Genomic DNA, 5,748 nt, shown 5'->3' on the forward strand with positions numbered 1-5,748 from the left:
TCTATATCAAATACATAGCTGAGTCTGAGACCCTAAACTGGGCAAAAATGGAGTCAAGAATTTTTTGGCAAAATCTGGGCTAGCCGCTAAACACTGCCCTGAATGATGTGTCTCTGCCTCTCTCCAAATAGCACTCTCAGCAATGCCTATGACAGATGGAACACAGAGACGTGGGGCACCAGGCTTCTCTCTCTAGATGTATAGAACTCACCCAGTTTTTATATATGTCATTAACTTTCAGTTCTTGAAGGATTCTATACCTCATAACACTTAAGACCTCATCTCCTCACCAAATATTTGAAAACAGGTAATTTTAAAAAAGGATGTAACTATACATACAGTGATACAATTACATTATTATGCAATATTATGATGATGATATGATTTCATGATAGGCTTTTCCTCTTTATATTTTCTATTTCCGTATTTTCTACATGGAACATGATTTATTGTTATAATCAGGAAAAAAACACACATGTGCCCAAACGATGAATACAAGTCAGTCTTGAAGGTCTAAATTTTGTCTGCAGTCTACCCACTGCAGCTTCGGCATGTGCTCTTGCTTTCACGGACCTTGGCCATCTGTTGGGTGATCCATCCCCACCCATAGCCTCCAGCTCTGGCTCCTGTCATCCTTCTGCTTGCCCCTTGCTTTTCAGCACAAATCCTTGATCTGACTTACCAGGTTCTTTTGGATGTGTTGTGTTACCAACCCCACGTGAAGGGTTCCAGAAAAGCTCAGAGCCAACCTTATACTCACTTCCTCCTTTGAAGGGAAGCCAAGAAAAGGTGTGCTTAGGAATGCATAGTGCTATTTCTTGCTAACTCCCATCGGGGGAAGCAGATCAGTAGCAAAAAAGAAAAAAAACATTGTTTAGTTCCATAGAGTTGGTAGTGGCTCAGAATGTTTCCTTATTAATGCTGGTTATTTCTAACACTGGATGGCTAAGAATTTATATCCATGTAAGGCTCAAGAAATACTTATATGCATTGTATGTGAACTATATCTCAATGAAGTTGAAAGGAAAAAAGAAGACCTTATTACTCAAACCAGCCCCATTATGTCTGTCCCACCTGTTTCTCCAGAAAACAGCTGCCATCATCTAATTGAAACTTACAAGTTCTCATGATCCTTTAAAATCAAGATAATGGACTTCACTTGATCCTCAAAGTGTTCAACTATGCACTGTATTGAAATTTTACTATTTCATGCATTTGCCTACTACTCTATTTATACAGAAGCAGAAGAATCAATCCAGATTTCTCAACCTTTGCTACTCAAGAGGAGACCGTGAACCAGCACAGTGATGTCACCTGGAGACTTGACAGAAATGCAGAATCTCAGGCCTTAAACAAAATCTACTGAATCTAATCTGCATTTTTAAAAGGATCCAGGCAATAAAAATGCACTGCTTTCAGTGCTAGAACATTGATACTCCTACTCTTTTAAAAGCAAACACACATGAGGCTGGCTAGTAATTCACAAATGTCCAGTAAAATGGAGGGGAAGAATTGTATAGTTTAGAAAAAAAACAATCCAAGCATACTGATTGTGCTTCCTCACTAACCTATAGATTATTATAACTTTACATTGTAAATTCCCCAATAATAGGAGTAAACTTCTATGATATTGAGATTTATAAGAAATGTGTATTTTTGGTCCTTGTCCCCATTTGCAGCAGAGGCTCCTAAAACTCTTGGCATTTCCTAAGTGCTGAGTGCCATAAAGGTGTCATTTGTCATGTTAACAAGGCAACTTTAGGAAAACCCCTACATTACCTAAGGATGGGTGGGGATGGTCACCAGAGGAACCAACCTTGTCATAGAGGGTTGGAACTTTTAGTCTTGTCCTTGCTGACCTCTTGGGAGGGGAGAGAAGCTGGAAGTTAAATCATTTGCCAATGGCCAATGAGTTAATCAATCATTCTTATGTAATAAGGCCTCCATAAAAACCCAATGGACAGAATTCATAGAGCTTCAGGGTTGATGTGCAAATGGTGGTGCTGGGAAAAAGGGACACTTGGAGGCATGGAAAGGGTATAGAAGCTCTGTGCCCTTGCCTACACATCTCTTCTATGGGGCTGTTTCTGAGTTACATCCTTTTATGATAAATCAGCAATAATATAGTTAGTAAATGGGTTTCCTGAGTTCTGTGAACTGCTCTAGGAAATTTATTATTATTATTATTATTATTATTATTATTATTATTATTACTATTTAGTAATATTTAAGATCTTTATTAACAGGCACTTGCCCTTTGTTGACTTTTTTGAAAAAAATCAAGTTGCAAACTTTTATTAGAAATTAAAAATGAGGGGTGCCTGGTGGCTCAGCTGGTTAAGCATCAGACTCTTGATTTCGCTCAGGTCATGATTTCATGGTTTGTGAGTTTCAGCCCCACATCTAGGCTCTGCTCTAACAATGTGAGCCTGCTTGGGATTCTCTCTCTCTTTCTCTCCCCTTCTCTCTGCTTCTCTACCTTCATTCTCTCTCTCTCTCTCTCTCACAAAATAAATAAATAAATAAACATTAAAAAAATCAGTGCAGCAGCTTAAAAAAAAGAAATTAAAAATGAGGTTCTGAAAAAATCTCAGCTTGACCACATATGAAACAATTTAAAAATCTTTAGAGGTGTATTGAGAAAAAACAGGCTTTCTATTTAAAAACAAAAAAAATTTTGTCATTACCAAAAAGACAGATGTCCTTAGGTAAAAATAATAAAAACCCCATGCTGCATAGATAATGCAGATAGTTCTATTAATGTAGTCAATGGGCAAAAAGCAAGCCATGGTCTTCAGCTCCAATCTTTTGTTCATTTGTTGTTGGAATTTCATATTCAATTCTTGTTGGATGACTAAACCGGATGGTGGTAAGCCCACATTTACTCAGCTGGGCCCTGCTCAGCCTCCAGAGGGGACGAATTTTCATCTGCTGGATCAGCTACTTTTGTCTCTACCATCTTGTTATTTAGGGTTTTCTGGGTGTCCGTGTTGGGAACTGAAGTTTGGAGGTGCCTGTGTTGAGGTGGCTGCTGACCTTGGGTCTCATGCCCTTGATTTTCCTTATTTTCTTCATTGCTGTCCTCTCTAGCTGTCCTTGGTGTGGAGGACCCCTGCAGGATCGTGGTCTATAGCCTGATACATATTCTGTATCATTGGTCTACCTTGTTCCCCTGCACTCTGTTTGTCAGCTCTCTCCATCACCCTTCCCTCCACAGGAGGGTTGGGACTGTGGTGGGTTGAAGTGCACAGGGTCTCTGTATGGTAGTAAACTGGGAACCCTTGCCTGCAGCAGGGCAACGCTGTTGGGCCTAGCCTTTGGGAGCATTCTCCTGTCCCATGTTCTTCTCCCCACTCTCCCTATTCTGCTAAATTCTCCTGGGAATTTTATGGAGGACCCCTGCCACATGGAGAGCATCTTAAAGGTTATGATCTATTGAGTATTTCCTGCCTTGCTCTGGAGCTCCTCCAGGTCCTGTCACATTTGCTGTATCCGCACCCTTTTCTCCCTCAACAACATCAAACTCTATAGTCTCTCCGTCTCCTATGCTGATGGCGAGGTTTTGGGGTGATGATGGGGTTCATGGGGTTTGGAGCTGATGGCCAAGAAAGAAGTTTTGAAGACGTCTCTGGTGCAAAAGGGGTGATTTTATTAAAGTACAGGGACAGGACCGTGGGCAGGAAGAGCTTAACCGGGATTGTGAAGAGTGGCTCATTATATACTACAGGGCCAGAGGAGGTAAAGTCAAAAGGGAAGTTTACAAAGATATTTTCATATGCTAAAGATTCACAGATTACTGGAGGCCTAGCTATTGTCAAACTAAGGCTGTTTTTCTCTCCAACAAAGCATTAACATTAAGACAGTAGGGAGTTCCTGGAGAACTCTGCCTGCCTCAAGTATTTGCCAATGGGGTGCAGGTTATAAGGAAATTCAATTTTCTCTGCCATTTCCTTCTGCCTTTGTTCCCCACATCACTATGGAGGGGAGGGTGATGTTGGCACTCCAGGAAACTGAGTCTATAGGTTTTTGGAGATTAGGCTATTGATAAGATTGCCTTTTTCTTATAATTTACTACTCTATCAGTTTAACCATTTGTTTTCTGTCCTTTCCTTTGTCTTTGGGAAGCCAGGAATGCCTGAGGAATGTCACACATTTCCCACCTCAGGGTGGGGGCAGGGGTGGTAATGCTGGCTTGTGCTTGGCCCCCAGCTTGCCTTATGGTCCCTCATCACTGAGAAGGTACTTCCTGGGGTTATTCTTCTTTGCGGAAGTCTGGTATACAAATATATATCTTCTTTGGTGTCATTTCTGTTCATGAAACCATATCCGTTTCTTACATTGAACCATTTTACTATTCCCAAGATCTTCCTTGCAATGCCTTTTTTATCTCAGTTGGCAGGCACCACCCAAAATGAGGCTCCCTGGACTCCACCCCCCACACCACTCTGAGAAAGAGGTGCTGGGCTTGGGGTCTGCAGCTCCTGAGGGCAGGGCAGCAGGCACTGCTGGGTGTCCTCCTCCCTGCTCATGGTCACCGTGAAGGTAACTGGGGCTTGCTGTGGCATCTGCGGCTCCTACTGGGTTGTGTAACTCTGCCGGTGGTGGTGGTGGGGCTGCTCAGAGCCATTTGGGATCTTCTCTCTGCTCCTGCAACAGCCTGGGCTTGTGACTGGAGACTAGAGTCTGAAGTGGTGGTTTGGAGCAGGGGTGGGGTTGGGGAGGATGGTACTGCACAGGACTGAGCCCTCAACCTGTGGAATATGGTGCTATCTATGGGTAATTAATGCCAGAATTCAGTTGAATTCTCAGATACCCTGCTGGTTTCTAAAGACTGCTTGGTGTTGTGCTGGATGCCCTCACACATACGTTGGAATTGGGTCCAGGAACCCAAATAAGACCTTTTAATCCATAGCAGTAATAATATGCTCTCAATTTACTTATTCAGTACCGATCACTTAGCTCCCCTTCCTTCAGCTCCTGAGATTTTTCTCACCTGACCAATATAGATCTGCTCCTCTAAAATCAAAGCAGAATCTTCAGGATAAATTAAACCTTCCAAATTTAAATGTTCAGGAACAAAATTACCTCCCAAAACAAAAACCCAGGGGAGTTGTTACTTATTCAAACCCAGAATAATTGTATACACAAAAAATTCTATGCACAGAAACATTAGCATTAAAAATAATTATATCTAACTTCCGTAAGATCTTAGTATAATTCAACCCTTCCAATAAGCCCAATTTTTAGTACTAAGAGAAGTCACTGGGAAGTCATATTTATAATATAATCTTTCCACAGAATTCATTTTAATTAAAAATCAAGTGGTCCCAAGTTTTCCGTTAAGGCTTTATGATAAAATATTCCATTCATCATGCTTTCCATAATGAAAGATTCAACTATAAACTTGCAGAAAAATGGAATAGATGAATCAAAATATTCTTTCATTTTAGTTAAGTTAATATGATCTGATATCTGCTAGGAGTTCATAATCACATCACTGAAAGTGGAAATTATACAGAAAAAAATTGACAGATTTGATTGAACTTTTTAAAAAAACTTCTGTATATTAAAAAACACCTACATAACTCAAGGCATATTTACCCTAAATATCAACATAACTTTTATGTTTTTTTTAAGTTTCTATTTATTTTTAATTTGAGTACAAATGTAAAACAAATCAATACTGGGGTACCTGGGTGGCTCAGTTGGTCAAGCAAATGACTCTTAGTTTCAGCTCTGGTCATGATC

General features: G+C 40.5%; 1 pseudogene; it reads right to left on the reverse strand.

The window, feature by feature from the left end:
* Positions 1–2,881: 2,881 nt before the first annotated feature.
* On the reverse strand, positions 2,882–4,565 carry LOC122215232 (annotated as a pseudogene).
* Between the last annotated feature and the right edge of the window lie 1,183 nt (positions 4,566–5,748).

The sequence above is a fragment of the Panthera leo genome, chromosome A3 (assembly GCF_018350215.1).
Source record: "Panthera leo isolate Ple1 chromosome A3, P.leo_Ple1_pat1.1, whole genome shotgun sequence".
NCBI lineage: Eukaryota > Metazoa > Chordata > Mammalia > Carnivora > Felidae > Panthera > Panthera leo.